This window comes from Microcebus murinus, chromosome 10, assembly GCF_040939455.1.
Source record: "Microcebus murinus isolate Inina chromosome 10, M.murinus_Inina_mat1.0, whole genome shotgun sequence".
Lineage (NCBI taxonomy): Eukaryota > Metazoa > Chordata > Mammalia > Primates > Cheirogaleidae > Microcebus > Microcebus murinus.
Window position 1 is genome coordinate 32,523,395 of NC_134113.1, and position 14,595 is coordinate 32,537,989.

Below are 14,595 nucleotides of genomic sequence, written 5' to 3' on the forward strand. Positions count from 1 at the left end.
CTCTTTGTCAAAATTAATTGTGGTTTTGTGTTTTTTTTTAATGTAGTCATCCTAATCAATATAAGAGGATTAAAAAAAAAGTACATGGGGTTTCTAAACTTAAAATAGTAACCCCAGTAAGTAGGCATTTCATATCCATTCCAAGGATCTGACTATTCAAATTATTGTTGTCCTCCAAATTTTCTATTTCAACTTATTTTATATTTCTTCATTGACCTACTTCCCAAGTAAAATTCTTTTGTTAGTTAATTTGTCTCCTCTTTTATGATTATCATTTCTGTTCCCAGATCTAAAGAGAAACTCCTTGGGAGCAGTGATCTTGGATAGCTTATTCTCCTTGTATTCCTAGTACCTACAACAGTACTTGCCATACACCAAGAGTGTAGGAAATAATTAAGTTCATATTTGGGCAGGTGATAATTTCTTAAATTGTGTACGTAGACATTGTCAAAATATATTCCATTAAGTGGAGTTCTCTGGTTCCTTAAGTTTAAGAAATTTTATATCTTACATTTTACTCATGGATGTTATTCAATGTATATTAGTGTATTAAGGGCTGTATACTATCCTAAAATAAAGTGAATTTTAACTTTGCTTATCAGAGCATTTTCCAAACTTTGTGCAAAATATTTTCTCTTAGCAGTGAGTCCCAAGGCTTGCCCAAAATGAGCAGTCTAACAAATAAATCCTAAAGAAGTTAGGGCAGACTCAGCAAAGCACACAAGAGTTATAAAACTACAGGACTGTTTTATGAAAGTGGCTTCTCAGAGTGCCCTGTTTCTAACAAAAAGCACAATGGGGTAGCTGGCAATGACATGCTGCCTGCCCTGGAAGAGGTTCCTCGAATCATTGGAAACTTGGGGCTGAGGGCTGGAATTCAAGCTTCTTGCATCCCTAATCATGTCGCCATGAAACATCAGCATAAATAACCTTACAGCACTGCAAAAACTGCCTTTGCAAGCTGTATCTCCTGCATCTTACATCTGGGTTTGAGGTATAAGGGCTTCCTATCCCCAGCCATAGAAAATTACTTATAATTATGACCAGGCATTAAAATTGTGAAGTTACATCAGACTTACAATGTGATGAACAGTTCCAGGACATTACATTGTTTGTAAGCAGTACCTTGAAGAAAGTGATCACAATAGGCCTTCTGGGGCCTCATTCATCAGGGAAAAAAAATTTTTTTAAACAACCACTTATTATCACAAACAAGTACTGTTACATGTAAAAACTTTGGAAATGGTGGATGAAGCAATGCAATAAATGTGTATACATTAATAATGATTTTTACTCAATTATTCTATTTAAACACTGGGTGAAAGTACATCAACAATGTTTTGCTTTTCAAATATGTGTTTTGCTATCATATAAATATAGTCAATGCCAGGTAACTTGGTATTTTTTCAGGCCACTCCAACCTAGAGGTAAAAATTAGATCACTTTTATTATTTAGGAAAAAAACCTACAAAACATACCAAACCTCTTATTTCATTTAATTTACCTTTTAATACTATAAGATTGAAATCTTTCATCATTTTTTGTCACTGAGCTATAGAAAAGAGAAAAGCCTATTTCCTCCACTCTTGAATTGGCATAAATTTTCTTACTCCCTTGTAAAATCACAGAGGTTACTTTCCTTCATATTTATGGCAACTTTTCTGACCTATGGGCTAGAACATTCAGCTAAATATATGATTCTACCCCTTTCTTGGTTAATGAGTATGACCTTGTTACAGAGGCCAAATGCTGCTAGGAGCTGTTTGGCCTAGTTTTAAGTCACAAATAATGGAGGTAATAGGTTTTGCATCATTATGAGTTACTCCTCTGGATTGACACAGCATGCTGATTGCTTTAATAAGAGCTATTAATATAATGAGAATGATTCTCAGAAATCACCTATTGCTAAAAAGCACAGAGATGACCTAGGTTGTAATATAGCCCCCTAGAAAAAGATGAAGAGATTTTCTTTCAAAGAAGTAGACAAGGATGTTCTAGGCACTTTTTACCTTTGCATTTTCCTAAAGGACCTAAGTAGAACTGAGTACTTATTTCAAAGACTGCTTGGGTTTGCTAGGAAGAGAGAGAAATAAGATTTTCAATAGCCTCTTTGCATCAAATCATAGATTTTCTTCTTATTATTTTTTTTGAAGTTATCATGCTCCTTTGTAGTTCATATAAATAAATGTCCAAAAGACATGTTGTTTCTTTGTCCATAAATACATAGAGATTTTGACTTTGGTCTCAGCATGTTTACTTATTATATTATTTTTAAACTGGGATGAAAACATTGAACTAAAAGTGAAAATGTCACCAATGGCTGTCAGAAAACAAAATTAGTTTGAACTGACTAGCAATTCGCCAGCCTAAGGCTTTTCTGAAAGTTTCTATTCAAAATACCCTCATTCCAAATTTTCACCTCCATAACTCTAACCATCTGACACAGAAACATGTACACACTGTTATATGTATGAAGTGGATTTTTTAAATTGTTATTGGAATGAGAGAGAATGTTTATGACAATATCATAGGGTGAAGTTCAGCCTTACTTTGTTCTGAAAGGTGATGATGGTTCAGTATTTCCTTTAATTCGTGAGTTTCATGTGTCTATTGTCTTCCGTACAGTACTTTTCATACACCCTAAAATAGTGTTGAATAATTATTTTATGAATTAACATGAATCTAGTATTTTTTCTCCAATAAAGCTTAACATACGGTCCTAGATTCTCTTTATCTTCCCTAATTAAAATCAGCAATGCATATGACATCAATGACTATATATGAGTATGGTTCTTAATTTTATAAATTGTATCTCTAGCTTGATATCTCCTTTGAACACTATCTATAATACCTAATCACTTACCAGACAATTTACATTTGAGAATATTAAAGGATGCCTCAAAATATGTAAAAATTAATATAATCAACATCAACTTCTGAACTGTGACTTCTCTACTGTTATGGGTAGAACAATATCCCCCCAAAAAATCATGTGTTGAAGTTCTAACCCCCAGTACCTCAGAATATGAACTTATTTGAAAATAGGGTCATTGCAAATATAATTAGTTAAGACTATTAGAGATAGATGTAGTAAGATAAACAAATATTACTGATGTCCCTCTAAGAAGGGAAGTTTGGGCACAGACACACATAGGGAAAATGCCCTATGAAGATGAAGGTAGAGACCAGGTTGATGCTTCCTAGAGTCAAGGAATGCCAAACGCTGTTAGCAAACCATCAGAATCTAAGGGAGAGGCACGGAACAGATTCTCTATTACAGCCCTCAGAAGGAACCAATCCTGAGGACACGGTGATCTCAGACTTCAAACTGTCAAGAACTGTAAGATGATAGATTTCTGTTGTTTAAGCCACTCAATTTGGGATACTTTGCTACAGAAGCCCTAAGAAACAAATGTCCCTACCCATCCAACAAAATGAATCAATAACCATCACCAAAAACAAAACAAATATACAAATAAAGTAAAACATCATCATCATTCAGTGTCCCCTAATTCCCCAGGGAACTACCTAGTTGTACAGGTGAGAATCCTAAGAGTCATTCTGAACACACCTCTATACTTGACATACCAAGGACTGTTGGGTTTATCTCCAAAACAGCTCTCAAGTCTTCCCTTTATCATTCATCTGTAATACCTACACTGAATCCAAGCCACATCTCTGACCTAGAATATAGCAAAAGCCCCTAAAGTGGTCTCTCTAAATTGACTCTTGCCCTTTTCTAACCTGTTCTATGTGCAGACAGATCAATTATTTTACGAGGAAGTTTGTTGAAATTGCACTCACACTCACTTCATTGCATCTCATTCCTCTTGGGATTAAATCTCATTCCTCTTGGGATTGTAAAAGGCCTTGTCTAACAAGGCCTTTTGCAATCTGACTCCCCTAAGTCTTCCTGTGCCATTCTCCTGTTTCTACACTTTCAACACTGTAAATAGATCGGGTTTCCTCTTGCCTTGAGGTCATTGGAACACTGTTTTCCCTGACTGAAATATTTTCCCCTGGCCCTTCCCATTTTCCATCACTTAATCTACATGTCATGATTAACTCATATAACATTATATATATATATATATTTATATTTATATATTATATATCAAATCTCTGATCCCCACCAAATGCTCTTGTAAGAGAATTTGATTTTTATGGTATATATATTACAATTGATAGTTCATTTTTAATTTTATGTTGAAATTTCCATCTCTTACCCTCCATAAGTTTGTGAGTACAGTGACTGTGTTAGACTTGCTTAGTATAAGGTCTACATCACCTCGCTTAGCATTTACAGTAAACACACAATAACATTTAATAATCAATTGACTATATACTAACTATGTGCAAGGTTTTGTGTAATTCAGTTATAACAAATATGTCATTTTTAGCCTAAAGGAGTGCAAGGTTACTATGGAAGCAGATAGAGAAAAAAATGTATAATCAACTCCTGGACGAATGGGTATACTACACGGTGATGAAGAAAATGAACCTCGGAATCATTCTGCCTGTGTTTGTATCCAGATTTTACTACCACCATTTATGTTACATTGGGAAAGTTACTTAGTTTCTTTCTATCTCAATTTCCCTGTGTGGAAACTAGGAACGATGCTTTATCTCTCTCAGAAAGTTCATTTGAGAAGACAAGTGATAATCTGCATAAAATAACATAGCACAGTACAGGACACATATTAAATGCTCAGTAAATGAAGCTACAATTCTTGGCTGACAATGCCACTTTCTTACTTTCCTCCTTCACTGCATCTTTCACCCATACTAGTCTATTAGTGAGCAAAATTCCCACTAAAGTGGCCTTAATGCAAAATAAAATGGACACTTATTTTACTGAATCCCTACATTGCTTTTGAGACTCATCTTTTTTGATTTTCCTTTTCTCAGACTTGTCTCCCTTCTTGTTTTACACGCAATACCAATTTCTGGTGTTTCTATTAATCCTCCTCAGTTTCATTCAGGTTTTTTTTATTCCCTATGTGCCTTTAAATGTTGGTGCTCTAATGTTTCCATCTTCTAAGCCTCTTTTCATTCTAATCAATCTTCCTGTGTGTTCTCATCTACTCCAGTCATTCCCACCAGAACCTATTATGCTCCTTTTCTCAAATCCTACATCTCCAGCACAAAATATTTTCAGTGTTCTGTGGTCAGTATGAAGGTTTGAGGGCTGATCAAGGAAGAGATAGTATCAGAAGAGGGGAGTAACATACAATAAGCTTATTGAGCAGTGCTTGGACAGGGTTGCATGAGAGAGAAAGACTCCCCTGTAAGGAGACTGTCTAGCCATCACCCCAAAAGGGAAGAGGCCAAAGGAACCCCCAATAAGTAGGGAAACTGGAGAGAGTGTTTATGTGTTTAGGTGATATGCAGCAACAAAGTAGAGAGTCTCTCAATCAGAGAGCTCTGAAAGGCAACAGCAGTTTGGGGGTCAATACACAGGGACCATCTTTGGCCCATTTATATAACAGGCTCTAGACCCATATTTTTAACTGTTTACTGGACCTTTCCATCCCAAATATCACACAGATATGAGCAACACAAATTTCCCCAAACAGCATAATATGAAAAACTTGTTATTACTATTTATCCACATATACTGAAATGACATCATTATAGTTCTAGTTTCAACAAGTTAAAAACCTGGGCATTATTCTAAATTCTTACACAATCCATCATCTCTTCCTTATGTGAAACTAGCAAAATCTTTTTCCTGCCAACTTTTGTTGAATTTTTTCTCTCTTGTGCAACCTACAGTCACTGCATTTGGGTCATTTTTCCTTCATTTGTCACTGCTGAGTGATTCCTAATTTCTTCGTTTCCAATCAAAATTCCATCCAACATGTTATTTGTATTTTTGAATTGAGACCTTCTCAAAAGCCAAGTTATGCCATTCCTCTGTTTAAGATTCTTGAATATTGTTTAATTACTCTGAGGGGGAAAAAAATCACTAAGACAAAATTCTTAGCACTTAGCAAATTAGCCTTTTCATACTCTATTACCTGCACCTAATATTTTTATATTATCTCATACTGTTCCATGAATAGAAGCTATCCTCTATGCCTCCAATTCCATTAAATGTACCATAATTCCTTCATCTCATGTTCTTAATTCTTTTCCATCTCACTAACTTTTACAGGTTATTTTTTTGTAATTCAACTTAGGTACAATCACTCCCAGGAGTCTTTCATTAACATGTTTAATAAGATGTTCTTTCTTTGGACTCTCAGCACTCTGTATCTTTTGATGGTGCCTTTCACACTATTTTATCTGTCATCACTCAATTAGATTCCAAATTTGCTGAAGGCAAGGTCATTGGGTTTCTTCTATTTTTGCAGCCCTAATGACTAGCATTATGCCTCCCTTACTATATCTGTTGATTAGTTAACTATTAGTGCAATTAATTAATGTTTGACCCTAAATCTGAAGTCATTAGCTTGAATGTGGCTTTGAATAAACCTTATCCTTTCCCTATGTGAGGTTTTCATATGATCCTCCACACACATATGCTACTAAATAGTAGTCCGTCATGTATCTCAAATGATTTATCATAGTATCAAAATGACTGTCATTTGTTGAAATTAAATTAGGCTTATGATAATTTTTACATTTTTCCTGATTCTTCTCACTGAAGAAACAAAAGATAATTCAATTCTCTTCTACATGAAATCCTCTCCTGTATTTGAAGTCACTTACATGTCACTTAATACTTCATTTTTTAAAGGCTATGCCTCCCTGATTCCGTATGAAACATTTTTTAAAGTCCTATTATTATTCTTGTCTCTACCATCTGCAATTTTCCAGTTTTTCAAAGTCCTTAACTTGACACAAAGCAAATATGACAATGGCCATAAGAAATGTATTTGAAAGTACCATCAAATCAAGCAAGTGGGAATATTAATTCTGAATTTTGAGGAAAGTGGCAATGGAAATTGTATGGTTACATGAATCTCCCTTATGATATTAAGGAGACAGTATTTAAGAGGGTGTCAATCTTTGGCCTTTTGGTTGCCACCTCAAATTAGATAGGAACACTCTTCCACTGTTGGGGGGATTGCAAACTAGTACAACCTCTGTGGGAAGGAATATGGAGATACCTCAAAAACTACAAGTAGAACTACCATTTAAGCCATCAATTCCATTACTGGGCATCTACCCAAAGGAACAGAAGGCATTCTATAAAAAAGATATTTGCATTAGAATGTTTATAGCAGCACAATTCACAATTGCAAAGATATGGAATCAACCCAAGTGTCCATCAATACATGAGTGGATTAATAAAATGTATTATATGTATACCATGGAGTTCTACTCAGCCACAAAAAACAATGATGATCTTGTATTATTCTGGATAGAGCTGGAGCCCATTCTACTAAGTGAAAAATCACAAGAATGGTAAAAAAAAAAAAAAAGCACCACATGTACTCACCATCAAATTGGTATTAACTGATCAATACTTAATTGCACATATAGTAGTAACATTCATTGGGTGTTGGGCAAGTGGGAGGGGGAAGAAGGAGTATATTCACACCTAATGGGTGTGGTGTGTACCATCTAGGGAATGGACACGTTTGAAGCACTGACTTAGGTAGGGCAAATGCAATATATGTAACTTAAATATTTGCACCCCCGTAATATGCTGACATAAAAATATTAAAATAAAATGACATAAAATAAAAAAAAATAAAATAAACAACAAAACAAAGCAAACAAAAAGAAACCTTGTACCCATTAGCAATTACTTTCCCTCTCCCTGAGTTCAAAGCAATCACTAATCTATTATCTTTCTCTGTTGATTGTGTTCTATCTGCTGCTGAGTCCACCCAAAATAGCAACTTCTCCCCAGGAGGCTGGGAAAATGGAAACTTCCACTGTAATGTTGAGCCTAGCAGAACAACTCTTTGACATACAGAGCTACAGAGAAATGGATTCAGTTCTGAATTCCAATGACATGGCCTCCCCATTCTTAACAAGTTCTGAAGATTTGTTGAATAAATAACTTCCCAATTTGTTATAAACTTTTTTTTTAATTTGTTGAGATTTTGAATTAATGTTCTTCTGTAGTCTTAATTTTATAGGCCATGTCTCTTAGGAAGAGATTTCATAGAATACCTCACATCACCATTCCAAAAGTCCCATCTCCAAAGACTGATTTATTTTGCATTTTCTATTTTTTCTCTTTTTTTCCTCCTTAAGCTATTTTTAGGATTTAATGAGCTTATTTCCCACTTTATAACTCTCATTTCCATTTTTTTTCTTTACCCATTTTGATTTCTTTTAAACTATTATTTTGGTATTTAATAAAGTCATATATTAATCAGTGTATTTAGATCTTCCCAAATAATTCAAGGACTGTAAAAGTTTTAGCCTCCAACCCCCTTCTTTATAGTATGAGAGTGCTGGACAGAATTTTGATTCTATCAAAGGTTTTTCATTTTATTCATCCCTCAAAGTACATATTATTACTCTCATTAATGTAGTCTATTGGTGTTTTGATTTACCTTCATATTTACCAGTATCTTTACTCACCACGTCTTCCTACATCCTAGCCTATTTAAATGGGATTATTTCCTTTCTGAAACGATTTTCTATGATTTTGAAATCTTTAAATTAAATAAATTGTCTTTATTTCACATTTGTTCTTGAAAAGTTATATTATTGTGCATAGAAATCTAAGCTGAGAATTACTTCCCTTGTTATACTGAAGACATTATTTACTGTCTTCTAACTTCTTTGTTGTTATTGAGAATTCAACCCAGTTTATCAGCCATTTTTTTTTTTTTTTTGTGAATGATTTGATTTTGTGTGGTAGAAATTATTTAGTGCCTCTAAGTTCTTCTCTTTGTGTTCTGAAAACTCATAATTGTGCTTCTTGGAAATCATTAAACATTCTGTGAATTCTTAGAAATCTCTTCAAATATTTCTATACTTCCCATTTTCTTTTTTGTTGTTTTTTTTCATTTTGTTTTTGTTTTTTGTCTTTTGTCTACTTTAAGTTTATTAAAGAGAGAAAACTCAGATAAATAAAGATAAGCTATAGAAATCAATAGAATGTTTTACATGAAGACATTTGCATCAAACCCAATATTTATTGTTTATGGTTAGTTATCAGTTCTAATGGTTTTTCAGTGAAGTCTTTAGGTTTCTCTAAATATAAGATCATATCATCTGCAAACAAGGATAATTTGACTTCTTCTTTCCAATTTGGATCCCTTTTATTTCTCTTGTCTTATCACTGTAGCTAGGATTTCCAGTACTATATTGAATAACAGTAGTAAAGGTGGGCATATTTGTCTTGTTCCAAATTTTAAAAGAAAGGCTTTCAGTTTTTCCCCATTCAGTATGATACTTGATTTGATTGTATAATATATGGCTTTTACTGTATTGAGGTATGTTCCTTATATACCCAGTTTGTACTTCTCATTTTTGCAATCTTTGATGTTTCTTAGCTTCTGTAATATTTTCTATCTATGCTGCATGATAAGTACTTTATTTTACCTTACACTTTATCAGCTTTGATTAGTCCTTTCAGGAGAAGCTTTCTGGAAAAGTTATTTCTGGTCTATGATGTGAAGCATTTATGAGGCAAAAAGAGATTGGAAGTTGATTTGATCATGATTTTAGCTGTAGTAACAGAAAGCATTAAAATTACAAAACAAAAGACACCTGCACTTGAATGTTTATAGCAGCACAATTCACAATTGCAAAGTTGTGGAAACAACCCAACTGCCCATCAATACATGAGTGGATTAATAAAATGTGGTATATGTATACCATGGAGTACTATTCGGCTTTAAGAAACAATGGTGATATAGCACCTCTTGTATATTCCTGGATAGAACTGGAGCCCATTCTACTAAGTGAAGTATTTCAAGAATGGAAAAACAAGCACCACATGTACTCACCAGCAGATTGGTATTAATGGATCAACACCGAAGTGGACATATAGGAATAACATTTATCAGGTGTCGGGCAGGTGGGAAGGGGAGGAGGGGATAGGTATATACAAACATAATGAGTGAGATGTGCAACGTTTGGGGGATGGTCACACTTGAAGCTCTGACTCGAGGAGGAGGGACATGAGCAATATACATAACCTTAACATTTGTACCCCCATAATATTCTGAAATAAAAAAAATTACCAGCAGCTAACCAAAGTACAAATGTTCATTTCTTTCTCATATAAATATCCAGAAGTGCATCATCCAGGACTAGTAAGTTGGCTCTGCTTCTTAGAGACTCGAGCTCCCCCTAGATCACTGTTGTGCCTCACTTAGTGAGTTTCTTTAGACATTATGAATCAAGATGGCATCTGTGTTTCAAGAGACAGGATGGAGGACAGGTCAAACACAGGATACAGGGAATTTGTACAAGGGACAAAGCTCTCTGCTCAAAAGGATTCTGGGAAGTTGCCATAAAAACTTCTTTAATCCCATTGGCTAAAACTTAGTCATATGGACACAGTATGTAATGTAGAAAGGTATTATTTATACACAATAAGAAGCACATCTTTGTTTTGGTGTTTTGTGTTCACAATCCATTCACAGTACTTCAGAGAGTAGGTACACAAGAAATACGAGTTAACTAAAAGAAAAAAAATTTTTTTATAACTACACCTGGTCTTATATCTTGATGAAATAGCTTTCAAAATTCTTTAAAAGAAATCTGAAAATGAAACAAAATTTTAAGACTTTAAACCCCAAAGAATTATGTTCTCAGAAAACTAACCTGGCCTTGGAACTCCTAGTGTCATTTCCCAGAATTTCATGAAAATATTTTGGCAGCCCTTTTATTTGGGCACATATTAGATACCAGAAATATATTTTGGGAAGAAATAAATTGAACATCTCTAAACTGCTCTGTCTGTGGATATCTTTCCCTTGATTAAAAATTGGTTAGGAACAGCAAGTGAGTCAGGCTGCTCCCTGAAGACCATTAAACATCAGGCTACTATCTACTGGAAAAGTGGCAAGTTCTTAAGTGAACGGCAATTGGCTTTAACAGTATGACACTGAAGATATTTTAACACTCATTGAATTTACATGCAGGGACATAAAGCCTTTTCTTGTAAATGTCAGATACCTTGTCTTTCATTAGGCTGTGCTAGGTAAATCCAGTCACACATTATGTTACTTCACACTTCCTTTAAAAGTTACCAATAATAATATCACAATAAATCATTTAAATTCATCATTTATTTTCCCATAGGACTCTGCTGAGAACTCTTAAAAGCTCTTATTTAGATTTATTTGTACATATTTCCAGCAGCCAGTGTTTCATCACTCATGCAAATTATTCTCCTAAAGTGAAAGTCCATATATTGAATGCTCTATAAAAGTCTAAAGTAATTTAAATTGGTGAAAACCAGATTCAATCACTTGTGAAAACCTTGGAAGCACTAAAACATTTTATGTCACAGAAAACCTAACCGCATTTAGTTTTTGTTTTTAATCAGAGAAAAACTGGTTTGGGTTGGTTCTGGTCAAAGTAGCAATGCTTAGTGGAGGGAACCAATTAGTTAACTAGGATAGCTGGGCTTAATAAGTATTAAGCTTGGAATTTCTCTAGGATAGGTACCAGTATCAGACAGCTAGGGCTGCTCTTTCTCAATAACTCCCTTACATATTCTACTTATCACAATCTGAGCTGGATAAGTGAATTCTGCAAGTCACAAGTTCTATAAGATGTTGATGGCACTCCAATTTTTGGAAGAGCCTCATTACCATTCCAAAATAGGAAGCTGAAAATATGCTATGAATAGAATCCTTGTATCTGTAGGGAATGTTACAATTGGGTCTAAAAAGGGGCAGATCTGGTTCTTTCTTAAAAAAAAAAAAAAAAATCAGCTCTATCCGGGATAATATAAGAGGAACTAGATCGCCATTGTTTTTTTGTGGCTGAGTAGTATTCCATGGTATACATATATGGAATAACAAGCACCACAGTTATTCACCATCAAATTGGTATTACTTGATCAACACTTATTTGAACATATAGTGGTAACATTCATCGGGTGTCGGGCAGGTGGAAGTGGGAGGAGGGGATGGGTATATTCACACCTAATGGGTATGGTGTGCACCATCTGGGGGATGGACCCACTTGAAGCACTGACTTGGGTGGGGCAAAGGCAATATATGTAACCTCAACATTTGTACCACCATAATATGCGGAAATAAAAAAAAATCCCCACCCATCTGTACACTGATAGATTTGTTACTTTCATAAAACATTTGTCTTACAGAGTTATCCACAAAAGAGTTGAGTCAAAGTGAGTAGATGGAATCGCTGCCTACGTCAGCTAAGCAATGATTTGTTTATTTAATAAATATTTTCATGAATACATGCTATGTGCCATGAACTGAGCAAGGGAGACCGATACGAACAAGGCATAATATTTAACCTAAAGAAGTTTGTTTTCAGAGAAGCGTGAACTCTATTATTATACCATGTAGTAAACGTGCTAATAGGAACATATGTAAAATGCTATAGCAGTGCAGAAGAGGAGCACGAGGGAGATGTAACTGAGCTTTAGGTAGTGAGTTGTAGGTTGGAAAATACTTCCAAGTAGCGGTATTTCGTCTTAGTCTCGAGAGAATGGAAAATGATCAATTAGACAAAGGTAGAAGTCAATTTTAACTGAAAGAAATGGCACGGGGAAGAGTATATAGCAAAGAGCACAAGAAATAAACCCCTGTAAATAAGTGTGAAAATGAGGGAACATGAAATCAGAGATATAGTCCATACCACAAGTGTTTGTGTGTGGCATGTTAGAGGCCATGTAGTTTATTCAAATGTGTTTTTACACATAAACCAACTCAGAGAATAAGGCAATTTTAGGCTCATTTTCATATATTTTTAAGTTTTATCCTTGAACACAACTTGAAAAGGCCTTGTACTATTCTGATCCTGTGAAATGAAATGTCTAAATGCTTCATTATATCAAGTTCCCCTGACTTCAAGGGCACTTCTCTACCATTAACAATCATTCAGATGAAAACTGAAAAATCAGTTACCACATGAAATTAGCAGACTTTCCATCTGAGCGTGGTATTGAGTGTTTGAGAGGTAAAGAAATCAGGGGAGGTAAGTTAAAATACAATATTCTACAACAAATTCTCACATGGATGTGGAGCAACAAGAATTCTCATTCCTTGCTGGTGAAAATCCAAGTACAAAGTCCCGATACTTTGGAAGACAGTTTGGCAGTTTCCTATAGAACTAAATATATACTTGGAAACCATATATATAATCTAGCAATAATACTCCTTAGTATTTACCTAAAGGAGATGAAAATTTATGTCTAAACAAAAACTTATATGCAGATATTTATAACAGCTTTAGTCATAATTTCCAAAACTTGGAAAGAATCAAGATGTCCTCCAGTTTGTGAATGAATAAACTGTTTATTCATTTATAACAATGGAATATTATTCAGTGCTGAAAAGAAGTGAGCCTTCAAGCCATAAAAAGACATGGGGGAAACTTAACTGCATATTGGAAAGTGAAAGAAGCCAATATGAAAAGACTACATAGTGTATGATTCCAACTATATGACATTCTAGAAAAGGAAAAGCTATGGAGACAGTAAAAAGGTCAGTGGTTGTCAGGGGTTAGGGTTAGGAGAGGGTCGAATAGAGAGAGGATTGATTTTTTAGGACAATGAAAATACTCTGTATGATCTACTATGATTCTACTCTGTAGATCTACTATGATTCTACTCTGTATGATACTATAATGATGGATTCATGTCTTATATATTTGTCCAAATCCACAGAATGTAAAACACAAAGAGTGAACCCTAGTGTAAACTGTGGATATGGATGGGGAAGTGATTATTTTGTCAATGTAGGTTCATCTGTATAACAAATGTATCGCTCTGCTGGGGGATATGGATGATAGAGGAGGCTATGCATGTGAGAGGACAGGGGTATATGAGAACTATCTGTACCTTACTTTTAATTATGCACTTAAAAAAGTTTTAAAAATACAATATTCTCTTCCATTCCCTTGTCAACATATTTACATTTGTGTGTAGTAGTGGAGGGTAACAATAACATTTTATTTAGTGATTTTAGGATTTCTATGCCTTCACATATACCTTTTTATAACCCTGCAGTAAAAATTTTAAAAGTTTAATACAACTTCAGTTCTCTTTATCTGTTTCCTTATCTGAGTTAGTACTGCATTTTTTATTTAGCCTTGAAGTTGATACTGCCGCGTTTCAGAAAATGATACCTTAAAACAAAGGCTTCGGAAGCTACCTTAGAAGCAAAAGTTTCTCACAGACTTTCTCCTGCTTTCCTGTTTCTCTTCCCTCATTTTCCCCTGAAGCTAGTCATAGAAACTAGAATCCCTTTCCCCCAAAGCCAACCATAAAATTTAAAAATATACTCTTTCTCCCACCTTTCTGTAGAAAAACTAGCCATAAAGAAATTATCTGACCTACCCTGTTTGAATGAAGGTCAAAAGATCCCCATTCTAGAAAGTGTCCTGCCCCATACCCAGAAGGAAGGAATGCTCTACAAAGAGGTCAAGAAGAATCTAAACAGACAGGCCTTACTGGGTTTCCCCAGTGCT